Source organism: Rana temporaria, chromosome 1 (assembly GCF_905171775.1).
Source record: "Rana temporaria chromosome 1, aRanTem1.1, whole genome shotgun sequence".
Classification (NCBI taxonomy): Eukaryota; Metazoa; Chordata; class Amphibia; order Anura; family Ranidae; genus Rana; species Rana temporaria.
In genome coordinates, this window is record NC_053489.1 from 295816707 (window position 1) to 295830975 (window position 14269).

Genomic DNA, 14269 nt, shown 5'->3' on the forward strand with positions numbered 1-14269 from the left:
TACCTACCTTTGTTTATGGAGTATTAATACATTTAAAAAGGTTGAAGAGCATGTATGGAGTTTCGGATCATCTTTTACTGACTGGCAGATATTTGACCTGCATATGTGGAGCCATAGGTTTTTATAACTTTTGATTCTAGTTATTTTCTTCGGTCCAAATTATCTACAGTAATACAAAACAGAGGTGTAGCATGCTTACACCTTAATGGTAAATATATATTTTTTTTTGTTGGGTGCCACAAAATATACACATTTCTAATGAAACATTCTATGTCTAGCACTTATCAGAGCTAATGAAACTCCTTTGTCACTGTCTTTGGGAACCTTATCATACTCCAGCGTATTTCCTTCATTAGTCATAGAAAAACTCCTGATTACTTAATCTTCCTAGTTTTGTCAAAAAAAAACCCCCAGAAAACTATTTGAAAATAATTAATGTTTTCTTAGTTTGTTTCATAATGAGCTGTCTACTCCGAACGTTCATGCAGGTTGTTTTGGCACAGTCTAGGAAGAAATGATTTTCACAAATTGTTTTTCTAGTTCACACAGATATTTAAATTATCCAACCCTTCTGTGCCACATATAAGGATCAGTTCCAGGAAAAAGTTTTTAACCACTTGACACCTAGGACAATTCTGACATTTCTCTCATACATTTAAAAAATAGGCGTTTTTCATGCTAGAACATTTCTTAGAACCCCCAAACATTTTATATTTTTCAAGCAGAGACCCTGGAGAATAAAATGGTGGGTGGTGCAATTTTTTTTTGGCAGATGATATTTGCACAGCAGTTTTTCAAATGCATTTTTTTGGGAAAAAATACACTTTAATATTGTACTCGATTTTTAAAAAAATATATAAACAATTGTTACGCCAGGTGAATAGATACTTGGAATGGCGACAAGCTACAGTACAGTAAATTATCCATAGACAGCACTTTAAAAGCCTTTGTAGGTTACCAGTTTAGAGCTACACAGGAGGTTTGGCCCTAGCGTGTTCACCTTGCATGTGAGCACGGGAGGTCAGGCGCTTTACATGTTTTTTTATTAAATTTATTTTAGACTCTCCCTTTTAAAAAAAAAACGATTTTTTTGTTTGTTTTTTGTATCACAAGCATCCCTTGTGATAGCCTGGACTGTGACTGGTCCTCTTTATGGAGAAAACTGGGGTTCCAGGGTGCCAGGCCAGCGAGCCCAGCCACAGCAGGGTGCCTTGACTTAGCTATGGACATGAACCACTCACTCAAATCCAAAATCAGACACCATTGTAAATGGCTGGTTATTTGTAACCATCATCTCTGTAATTGCGTTGTATAGCTGTTGGGATTTTAATAAACATTAACATGTTTAGTTTATACCAGATTTGTGCATAAAATTGGTCGTCAAAATCAGTTATCGTCAGAAGTGGCCAAGGTATCGATATTTTAGCGGTACGAAAAAATGATATTGGTCGATCCCTACAGTGTTCACCCTGCAAACCTGTTCCACCACCATACCCTCTGCAAATCTGTTCTTCTACCGTATCCCCTGTGACATTCCACTATTGACTTCTGTGTACATTGGTTCATCACTGCACTGCATTATTGCACTTCCTGTAAATAGACAGCAGAGCAGGGAGGTGGGCAGAACTGCTATGTGGAGAAGACAACATCTCTCCTCTGAGTCTAGAGAGTGTGTACTTCTGGAGCTACTATTCTAAACTGTGAGATGTAAATAAGCCAGATAAGTCAAGGAGGTTTCACTGTGGGCTGGTCAGCATTGCCATTGAAAAAGGCATTGTGTACCTGCCTTAGTACATGAGTCGAGGTTACCAAAACCTATTCTGGAGACTTTGGAATGAATACCAGATGCTAATATGTTGTTGTCTGTACCCTCCTAGCCTTGGCTTGTGAATATTGAGAATCTTAGGTGGGTTGGTAACTTCTTTTATTGAAATGTATTGAATTTTGCAATGAAAAGAAAATAAATTGAAGCAGTACATAATCAAAGTAGAAAACATAAGGTATCAATACACAGTGTACAGATATTCCTCCCTAAGGCTGCATTCACACCTGAGCGTTTTGTCGCCTGAAGCTCAAACAAGTTCTCGAACCCTTTTTTGTCGTGCGAATTGGGCGTTTTTGAGCGTTTCCATTTTCCATAGAAAGTAATGGAAACGCTCGATTCAAGCGACTAGCGCGACAACGAGCGTTCGCTACGGGTGTTTTGTCGCTTTAATCAATAGAACATTTCACCCAGGCAGAAGATAAAAAAAATCTACCAACATAGCAACAAGTGATGAAAAGATGATCAGTTTTCCTATTGGCTAAAATAAAAAACGTCGAAGTACAAAAACGTTGGATGACGCTGTATGCAATCACGCAAATAAGCATGAATACGCACGAAAAATACGACCGAACGACCTACGCTCGGGTGTGAATGCAGCCTAAATGTAGGGCTAAGATGTACCACATCTGTAAAGTGTGTATATATGTGTGTGTGTGTGTGTGTGTATATATGTGTATATATATATATATATATATATATATATATATATATATATATATATATATATATATAATTATATATTGTGACGATATGCGAGGTGAGATGTATGACAATCGCTACATTTCACCTCGCATTCGGTCCATTGTAAGCGACTGAACCGGAATCCGGTCTGGTTTTTCCAGCCTCTGTGGCAGGCTTGGTTTGGAGACTCAGGAGGGAACCTGAGTGAGAGGAGCTCTGTTAGAGTGGATTAAAAACGAAAAGGTTTGCTTTGCCGCATGTTTTGTGGGTGAAGGGGACCAGCCCCGCACTGTATAGAAAGGAGACTGTTTTGTTTAGTTTGTTGCCGGACGTTAAGGATTTAATTTACTGTTTTGTTTGTTTTTATTTGCAAACCTCCTGTTAATAAACCTGGCACCAGACAGATTTAAAAAAAAGTGCGTTTACAGACTGTCCTTCGATCAGAAAAGGTGATCCCCCACGAGCCAATCTGAGTTCCACTATGTGTATATATATATATATATATATATATATATATATATATATATATATATATATATATATATATATATATATATATATATATATATATATACACAGGGAGTGCAGAATTATTAGGCAAATGAGTATTTTGACCACATCATCCTCTTTATGCATGTTGTCTTACTCCAAGCTGTATAGGCTCGAAAGCCCACTACCAATTAAGCATATTAGGTGATGTGCATCTCTGTAATGAGAAGGGGTGTGGTCTAATGACATCAACACCCTATATCAGGTGTGCAACTTCCTTTCCTTTGGCAAAATGGGTCAAAAGAAGGACTTGACAGGCTCAGAAAAGTCAAAAATAGTGAGATATCTTGCAGAGGGATGCAGCACTCTTAAAATTGCAAAGCTTCTGAAGCGTGATCATCGAACAATCAAGCGTTTCATTCAAAAAAGTCAACAGGGTCGCAAGAAGCGTGTGGAAAAACCAAGGCGCAAAATAACTGCCCATGAACTGAGAAAAGTCAAGCGTGCAGCTGCCAAGATGCCACTTGCCACCAGTTTGGCCATATTTCAGAGCTGCAACATCACTGGAGTGCCCAAAAGCACAAGGTGTGCAATACTCAGAGACATGGCCAAGGTAAGAAAGGCTGAAACACGACCACCACTGAACAAGACACACAAGCTGAAACGTCAAGACTGGGCCAAGAAATATCTCAAGACTGATTTCTCTAAGGTTTTATGGACTGATGAAATGAGAGCGAGTCTTGATGGGCCAGATGGATGGGCCCGTGGCTGGATTGGTAAAGGGCAGAGAGCTCCAGTCCGACTCAGACGCCAGCAAGGTGGAGGTGGAGTACTGGTTTGGGCTGGTATCATCAAAGATGAGCTTGTGGGGCCTTTTCGGGTTGAGGATGGAGTCAAGCTCAACTCCCAGTCCTACTGCCAGTTTCTGGAAGACACCTTCTTCAAGCAGTGGTACAGGAAGAAGTCTGCATCCTTCAAGAAAAACATGATTTTCATGCAGGACAATGCTCCATCACACGCGTCCATGTACTCCACAGCGTGGCTGGCAAGAAAGGGTATAAAAGAAGAAAAACTAATGACATGGCCTCCTTGTTCACCTGATCTGAACCGCATTGAGAACCTGTGGTCCATCATCAAATGTGAGATTTACAAGGAGGGAAAACAGTACACCTCTCTGAACAGTGTCTGGGAGGCTGTGGTTGCTGCTGCACGCAATGTTGATGGTGAACAGATCAAAACACTGACAGAATCCATGGATGGCAGGCTTTTGAGTGTCCTTGCAAAGAAAGGTGGCTATATTGGTCACCAATTTTGTTTTTGTTTTGTTTTTGAATGTCAGAAATGTATATTTGTGAATGTTGAGATGTTATATTGGTTTCACTGGTAAAAATAAATAATTGAAATGGGTATATATTTGTTTTTTGTTAAGTTGCCTAATAATTATGCACAGTAATAGTCACCTGCACACACAGATATCCCCCTAAAATAGCTAAAACTAAAAACAAACTAAAAACTACTTCCAAAAATATTCAGCTTTGATATTAATGAGTTTTTTGGGTTCATTGAGAACATGGTTGTTGTTCAATAATAAAATTAATCCTCAAAAATACAACTTGCCTAATAATTCTGCACTCCCTGTGTATATATATATATATATATATATATATATATATATATATATATATATATATATATATATATATATATATATATATATATATATATATATATATATACATTTTTTTTTTGTGTAGCAGAGCGTTCCAGAGAGAGCCGGGAAAAGTCCTGTTCAGGGTTTATACACGTTCAGTGATCTCTGATTCATGGTCCACTTCGGGTCTTGGTCCTCTTTCCCAGGCTAATTTAAGCTCACATGAGCAAAACAGCCTTTGCGCTCTGCCTGTGAAGATCAGACAACTTTGGTCTGTGAGAGAAACAGGTTGGTGAAAGCTATTTAGCCGTTTATGTGGAAGCTGACAATCTGTAGGCTTACTCAGCCTGGTAGTTGGGGCCTGTACACGGCTAGGTTTTTGTTTCGCAATTTTTTTGTTCCGTTTGTTTTTTCTGAAACTCTGTACAACACCTGTATGTAGACTTGTAAATATCACCAATAAACAATGCACTGTGTGTCACTACCTCACTGGATTTAGTATCTGTGCCTGAAAGACTACTTATCCCAGGGAACTTTGTACCGTCTACCTGTCCCCTAGGTTAATATATATATATATATATATATATATATATATATATATATATATATATATATATATATATATATATATATATATATATATATATATATATATATATATATATATAGCATTAGAAAAGAATCAACAAAACGGATGGCATTTTCTGTCAGGGACCCTATACCCAACACTATTGATCAAACTGGCTGGTGTGTCATATTCGTATGTGTGTTTGGCAATGTGTAGAAAGTTAAGATGCATGGAAAATGTCTGTTGAGAAAATCTTTTTGTATACAGTAGGTGAGCGCGATATTGTGTCAATCTCGCTCCCTTTCTCGGCGAGATTGACCACCTACGAGCTCCGTCGCAGCAGCCAGTGACGAGCCGGCTCGCCGCGATGGGAAAAAGCCGACATAGAAGTGACGGGGATCCGACTTGGATTGCCGCCAATTCTAGCCGCGGCATTTGGTAATACGGCCCTGTGATGGAGGAAGCGCCGGGATTCATGCCGCCGCTGCCGCAACCTCCCCAGCAACAAGATGTCACCGGCCAGCCTCAGTCGGAAGCATGGACAACCCTCCTCTTCTTCCTCCTCAGGGCAGCGACCTCCAGGGAAGGGTGAGTCACAGCAAACCCAGGCTTCCAGCCCTGCTGACCCCCTCCTCTCCCCTCCTGATAACACTGCTACTGACTCCCCTGCAACTTCACTCCATGATGCAGAGCATGCAGAGCCTACCCTGGCACAGATCATGGAGGCTATACAGCACAGCCATGCTTCTCTCACCATACAAATGGAGTCCATTAAAACAGATCTCTTTCCTGAAACACGACATTCATACTCTCCGTACGAATGCAGAACAATGCATTGGGGACTTGGAAGATGAGACGCGTCCCTTACAGGGCTCTGTTGGGGAACTGCGTCAGACCCAAACCTATACTGCTGATAAGCTCACGGACATGGAAGACCGCTTGAGGTGCAACAATTTGCGCTGCTTGGGGTTCCCAGAGGGCAGAGACCCAGAGGCCTTTATGGAGCGCTGGCTGGTCACCACATTTGGCGCCTCCACCTTCTCACGGCTGTTCGCCATCGAAAGGGCACATAGAGTTCCCCTACGCCCCCTGCCCTCAGGGGTCCCGCCACGCGCCATCCTCATTAAATTACTACACTTCAGAGACAGGGAAGCTGTTCTCAGAGCTGCCCGAAAAAAAGGCAGAGTAGCTGTGACGAGACCCTTTGCTCGCCCGGTTCTGCTCTCCCGACACTCCTCTGCTTCTATTGGATCAGATTGCCGATTGCAACGTCTGATGGTCCAGTCATCCAAGGTTCCGGGATCCGAACTACAGCTATGTGCTGTTCAGACCCATTAAGAACAAACACCAGGCAGGCTGTATGTAAGTTCAAACAGGACTCTTTATTTTCAAGTACACAGCACACTTTTATACAGAATTTGGAACATCCCATCCCCAACAACCGCTTTCCTATTGGTCAATTGTAAAGTATATGCAGTCCTCACTCAGGTCCTCTTTAACCATGCAAATGAGGACTTGAAATAGTCAACAGGGGTTGGTCCAATAGCTTGGATAGAAAGGCTGTTATGTGTATTGAGACAGAAGCCCCAGGGGGTAATCAATGTACACAATAGCCCGGTCTATTTAGCAGAACTTAATTACTACCTCTGAGAGGTTACATTTCTTTAGATAACATGCTAATTCAATACTCCTGATAGGAGACTTCTGACCTTTAGAACAATACAAAGTCTTTTAGCGTAAACACATACATCTTCAAACACACATTCTAAAAGTCATTTAGCGGAGGTAATTATCTCCTAGAGACGTCCCGTCTCTGACAACCACTTGTAACCTGCAGAACACAATAAAAGGTATTTCACAAGCCGGCTCCACTTAGCATTTCAATAGCCTGAGCTAAGCATTGAAGGGTCATTGTCTATTGACCTAGTCAGGACAACTAAACCACTTTTAATGTGTCCAGTATCTCCTGCAATGAACTGTCAGTAATGTCCCATCTTCTGAAATACATGAATTAGGATTTCAAGTAGAAACACTCCAGCACTGCAAGGTCCATGACAGTAGCCTTCAACGGTAATGGAATCACTATCTTTCCTGACTTCTCGGCAGCCACTCAAACAAAGGGCTACCTTTCTGGGCATCAAAAAGAGGCTAAGAGAGCTTAATTTACCCTATGGTATGCTTTATCCTGCAAGATTAAGGATCATTTATCAAGGCAAGGCCCACTTCTTCACGGATCCTAAGGAGGCGTCGCACTGGGTGGATACCCTGGGACACCCGGATCACAGGGATCAAAACCGAAGACCACCTCCTCATTGAAGTTGTTTGGTCCAGCACGCATTTGACTACCCCCAGCCTACACCCCCTCCCCTTTGTTTAAGGTAGATTGGGGGAGGGAGAGGGAAGGGGACAGGTTCTCATGTTATGGCCCCCTCACTTATTTCGTTACCCACTGGAGGTTGGGGATCATCCTCATTTTCTATCACGGGCCATGTGCATGTCAGCGATGCGGGTTGATGGGTGATGTTGACGTTATGTTTCTCCTTATCCTTTTGCTCCTACTAACTCAGGAACAGTTTTTTCTAGTATTCGGGTTACTTCATATATTTTTTTGTGTGGACGTGGATGGAAGACCACGGCTACGGACTTTTCTTCACATCTCAGGGTTTGTTGTTTGAGGGACTAAGCCATGACCCCCTTGCTTTGCAGTTTTCGTTTTGGAAATAAAGCTCTCATGTGTTTGGGTTTGGGAGCCGGGAGGGTTAGGGTGGGTTTGAATTTTCTGGGTTGCACTTTGTCTATGGGATCAAAGCCCCCAAGTGTTGGGGTCTGGGGGCCGTCCTACCTGTTACCCTTGTTTTTGGGTATGATTGTTCTTTTATACAAATTGTTTACAGGTTCACAGGCCGGATAGGCCATTGAGGTATTCAGGTATTGTTGAATAGAGCCACAAGGTTCTCTCATATGTATTTATCAAATTTCGCCCCCACCACCCAAGGAGTCCCAAAATGTGGTTGACTCTGACACATCATGAGGGCTGGACGTGCGTATTTCTGACCAACTCTCATACATGGCTAATTTACGCCTTATTTCATGGAATGTTCGGGGGCTTAATTCTAAAGTGAAACGTTCTGTAATGTTTGACTATCTGGCAAGGCACAAACCGCATGTAATCCTCCTCCAGGAAACCCATCTCCAGGGCTCCAGAGTTATGGCCCTTAAAAGAGCTAAAATAGCATACGCTCTTCATTCCACTTACTCCACATATGCTCGAGGAACATCTATCCTTATTGCCAAGTCAGCGCCAATTTCCATTAAGCATATTAAACTTGACCCTAATGGCTGTTTTGTGATCCTGGTGCTGGAACTCCTGGGTAAACCATATACAGTGACAAATACCTATGTCCCACCGCCTTTCACTAAGAAGTTTTTTGAAAAGGTGATGGGCACAATATTGGAGATTGCTGAGGGCCCCTTACTAATAGCTGGGGATTACAACACAGTTTTGGACAATTCTATGGATAGATTTAGATGCTCTACGCTACCTGCCACACCCCTAGGATTTTTTCTAACCCAATTTGATCTAGTGGAGGCCTGGAGGTGGAAGCATGCAAATGTGCGGGAATACTCGTGCCAGTCTGACTCTCACGGTACATTATCACGTATTGATCTCTGCCTTGTTTCATCTGATATGCTTCGCTTGGTGGCCGGAGTTAAATATCTTCCCAGAGCGGTGTCTGACCACTCACCTCTGATTGTGGACCTCGCTCTGGGCCCACCCTCTTCTTACCGGATATGGAGACTGAGCCCCTTATGGTTAGTGGACCAGGCTGTGATAGACCAGAGTTCGGCAGACATGGAATCATTTTGGGTGATTAACAAGCAAAGTGCGTCTGTCCCTGTGGTTTGGGATGCCTTTAAGGCCACTGCCTGAGGCACATTTGCCGCTGCGATCGGGGGGGGGGGCGTAAGGCATCGCAGTCCAGATTGGTGGACGCAGAAGGAGGACTTAGGGATGCGGAAACTGCTTATTCTGCAAACCCTACCCCTGACACACACGCTACCTGGCGACACAGGGCCAGAGAGTTGGAACTGGTACTTCTGGAACACACGCAAAAGAGACTACTCTATCAAAGTCAACGAATATTTGAATTTGGTGATAAAAATAGCCGCTTACTGGCCTATCTGGCCAGGCCCGATTATCAGCCATGTACTATTCCTAGAATAACAAACTCAGAGGGCTTATTAGTAGAGCAAAATTATGACATTATGAAAGCGTTTGTCGCCTTCTACTCCACGCTCTACACTACTAGAGCTCACTATACAATAGTGAAACTTGATGATTATCTTTCGGATATTTCACTCCTGAGATTAACGGATCATCAGGCCTCCGGACTTGATGCGCCGTTAACAACAGAAGAAATAGGGGATGCTATAGAGTCGTTCTCCAGACATAAAACTCCAGGCCTAGATGGATTTCCCATTGAGTGGTACATGCAATTTCGGGAACTGTTAATCCCTCAGTTGCTGCGAATGTACAATTATGCCCTTAGAACAGGACAGCTACCGCCCTCCATGTCGGGAGCGCTAATAGTTTTGATTCCCAAACCTCATAAGGACCACCTCCTTTGCGAATCGTATAGACCGATTTCACTTATTAATTCGGATGTAAAAATTTTGGCTAAGGTGCTTGCCCAATGATTAAATAAAGTAATTACTACTATTATAGGGGCGAACCAAACTGGATTTATGCCTGGACAATCGACATCTATTAATTTACGCAGACTCTTTACCAATATACAAGCGGTTCATGACACGACTGGCTCCCGAGCTGTATTGGCTTTGGACACTCACAAGGCCTTCGACTCAGTCGAATGGCCCTATCTTTTTGAAGTCCTAGCTAAATTCGGATTTGGCACTACTTTTATAAAATGGGTACAACTCCTATACTCCAAACCCATAGCTAGACTACGGGTCAACGCATCCATATCGGATGCCTTTCCCATAAAGAGAGGCACCAGACAGGGGTGTCCGCTGTTGCCCCTTCTGTTTGCGGTAGCGATAGAGCCCCTGGCATCACTGATAAGGTCCAGTGGGGAGGTTAAGGGACTGACGATTGGGGGTCTGGAGGAAAAAGTGTCCTTATACGCGGACGATATGCTGATATATCTGGAGGACCCCCCAGTCGTCACTCCCAGCCCTGCTGGAAATTATCCGACGGTTTGGCCACTTTTCAGGGTTCCGGGTAAATTGGGACAAGTCCCTTTTTGTTTTTAGATTGACCAGGAGACACCCATAACACTACCCCCCGCATGCCCACTGCAAATAGTTCACACTTTTTGTTATCTCGGGGTCTTGATAAAACTCCCTGTCTCCTCCTATGACAAGATCAATTTAGACCCCCTTATCAGTAGATTAAAAATTACCTTGAAAACATTGAACAATCTCCCTCTCACACTGTTAGATAATTTTGAAAATATTTATTCTTCCTATCTCCCGCGATTCCTGTACGTCCTGAGCAATTCACCAATATATATAACCAAAGCAAAATTTAAAGAGATAGACTCCATAATCACCAATTTCGTGTGGAGGGGCGGTGTGGTGAGAATAGCTAAGCAGACTTTACAGCTGCCCACTTCGGAGGGGGGCCTGGCTCTCCCCTGTCTCCAGACTTACTATATTGCCTCGCAACTGGCGCATGCCCATTGGTGGTTTCATCCTGAGGCCAACAATTCAGCTGGTGCCCTAGAGGCGGCCATCCTCACTTCATATGAATCTCTCCAGAACCTAATACACCGTCTGTCACTTAGGGGGAGGTAAGGGGCTACTGTTCTGGCCATGACCCTGCGGATCTTTAGAGTTTTTAAACTGTTACCACCCAGTACCCCCGCTATATATTCTCCCAATGCCCCGCTATGGGGAAACCCAAGCCTATCAGTATAACGGAGGATACTGGTTTAAGAAAGGGGTAAAAACAATATCACACTTATTTACAGACAATACGTTCCTTTCCTTTGCGGAATTCCAGAGAGACTTTGGACTCCAACACACGGCCTACTTCCAATATCTACAGATACGACATACCGCTGCTGCTCAATTCGGACTACAAATATAGAGATGCAAACTTCCCCACTGGAAAACTTACTGACTGACTCCTCCCACACCAAAAAAGTTTCATATTACTATAAGACTCTACTACACTCCACGACCACTAGGCTTACCACCATTGAACAAAGATGGCGTGCAGACATACCTGAGTTGACGGAGGAGATCTGGGGGGAGATTCTTCACCTGCAGATGACCTCCATCATTTCCTCAAGGGACAAGGTGATCCAGACCAAACTATTGTATAGATCCTATTTTACACCATTGGAAATATGGTCCAAGATGTGTAGATTCACCCACAAATAAGGCACCTAATCCCAATTAGATAGATAAAGTTTTTTCCAATGGGAAAGGGAAGGGGATAATTTGCGGTGCGTACTTTAGCAAATTGATAGTGATGAGAAAGCACAATTCTTGTTAGAAAATTACAAAAATGCTTTATTTATGAATACAAAACATACAATACAATAGTTTAAAAGAAAAGTGGACAACCAGTTTGTTGATTTGATTCAGTGGATAACACAGCATCAGTCAGTTGTAAATATGGATGCAACTGGAAAAGGAAATCGCATAGACCCTACATGTTTCGCGGACTTCCGCTTCTTCAGGGGAGGGAGCGATATCCAGTCAAAATATGCAACTGAAAGGTATATATACAAGCATTAGCCAGTAAAATATAATACACATTCCAATTGCTTAAATCAGGTACAACATATAATGGTAAAAAATGGTTCCAAAGTTTAAAGACCACACTATCTTACCCACGAGTTGCCCACAACTAGCGACAAACACAGAAAACCGCCGAGGTGAAAATGGTCATGTGCATGATCCTGCAAATGAGCAGGAAAAGTTTGAAAATGGTCACAAAAGGACAATCATATAAGGGTTAACATGTAAGTGAGACAGAGAAAAAAAAAAAAAAAAACACACCATAGCCAAAGCAATAGGGATGGCTAGGGGTTAACATATTATTATCTGTGAGATATATATGTATTTAAGACATAATGACCAAAATATTGGTTAACTTAGTTTAGCAGTAATGACTGTGAGACCATAAAGCATAAATGACTTACATATATAACGGTTTATGGGGTTAAAGACCAGGGACATCAATGAGCAATCCAGCTGCAGTGTTAATTCAAGGAAGGAATCATGTAGATTTCCCAAAATATCTGTTTAAACGATAACAATTGGCTACAAATTACAAAGGTGTCCCTGCCTCCAAACGGGGCAACCATAGAAAAAGATAAAAATAAAAATAAATAAAATAAATAAATTGTATAAACATTATCAAAACGGAGCCGAGATTATTTAGAAATTGCAAAAAAATACACATACCTGTATAAGATCTATATAAGGATCGCAGGCAGTGTTGCAAAGTCACAATAAGCTTAGTGTGTATAAAGCCAGAAGAAATCAGCTGCTTGATCCAGAAGGGGAACTAAAGAGCATACACAGCAAGCATAGTTGCAATTAGATGGAGTGAAATCTAGCAGTGTAGTTGTAGGGAGATAGCACAAAAGGAGTTTAACATACCTGCAAAGCATTAAGGACAAGAGTGCTCACTGAACATATGACCCTGCGGCATTCTACACTGGGTGTGCAGCAAAATGCCGTTTAAATAGGCTGTCCTAACCCGATGTGTGACGTGTAAGCATCACATGATATCGGGTGGGCCAATCACAGCTGAAACAAGTCCCAAAGCAATGCGTGCAATACACCTGCAGCGTGAGGAGGCTTGATGGGATGACAGGTGGAATGGATCAAGCAGAGAGCTCACTATGTCAAACGGTGGGGAGAAAATTTAACCCCATCAGTGGACAAGTGGGCTCAAGAAAGTATGTGTGACAATGCACACAGCAAACAAGACAAGCTGATCACAGATGGACAGGGGCTGTGTTGTCAGTATTACCGACAAAAAAGGAAGATTGCTAACGACATTGCATAGGGGAAAATCAGCTGTGGTAAGGGGAGTGAGTGTGGAGGCTAACACTAAACTCCCCGAGCGCCCTTGTGGCCAATAAACAAACTGCACAATTGGCCATACCAAGGAGGAAACTGCGACACATCGCCAAATGTGCCCAAAACAGTGGAAAGAAAGTTGAAGCCCAGCCCGATATCCACTATCAGGCTGAGGGCCTCAAAATATTGGATGTGGCCAGAAAACTGTGGAACCATTAAATTAGTACATATGATTGAAGTAGTTTGTGTAGATGTTATAGATATTATATATGTAAAAAACATATGACTATAGAGCTGATTTTTGGTTGAAAATAAAAACAAATAGTTCATATAGTATGGTTACAGTGTACCTACTATAAATTCATAATTCAACAATATAATTCAACAATGTTAAAGGAACAAGATGTTATCCTGTATCCTAAGAAATGTCCCAGTTAATTATGCATTGAAAAGAGGGAAAGAGTAGATTGGACAAAAAAAAAAAAAAAAAAAAGAAAATGGGGAAATTCATAAAGAAGGAGAGAGGGGGTGAAGAAAAGGGGTATGCATACATATTGATCCGATGAATGGAAACAAAAAGCACCGACCAAAGTTGGTAAGGGGGGGGCGACAAAAAACAAGAGCATATAAGGACCAATATCTTTACAGGAAGGATTTAAAGCTCAAATTCTCATTCAAGCCAGGGTATCGTGTAGCTTGGAGACTATAAATCCATCGAGCTTCTGATTGTAATAGCGCTGAATCCACACTGCCACCCCTAAGATCGGGGGGGATGTGATCCAGAGCCATAAAGGTAAACACCTTTGAATCAAAGTTGTGAGAGGTGGCGATATGTGAACCAATAGCAGTAACTATTTTCTTTCTAAAGATGGGTTTAATGTGGTCACCAATTCTTATGCAGAAACATCTTTTGGTCTTTCCCACATAGAAACAACCACATATACATTGGGCAAGATAAATCACTCCCAATGTTTGACATGTCACTAAACTG

General features: G+C 42.1%; 1 protein-coding gene and 1 long non-coding RNA gene across 3 annotated transcripts in view; one reads left to right on the top strand and one right to left on the bottom strand.

Moving 5' to 3' along the window:
• Positions 1–14269, top strand: part of KDM4C (lysine demethylase 4C) — a 705949-nt gene that overhangs the window by 518176 nt on the left and 173504 nt on the right. The window lies entirely within an intron of this gene.
• LOC120943985 lies at positions 11859–12903 on the bottom strand. 2 transcript variants are annotated; one of them, XR_005750345.1, is made up of 5 exons: positions 12853–12903; positions 12655–12757; positions 12390–12488; positions 12078–12146; positions 11859–11956 (listed from the first exon to the last, which is right to left on the bottom strand). It is a non-coding gene; the product is annotated as an uncharacterized LOC120943985 (long non-coding RNA). The 2 variants fall into 2 exon arrangements; XR_005750344.1 differs by lacking the exon at positions 12853–12903 and having other exon boundaries at positions 12655–12845.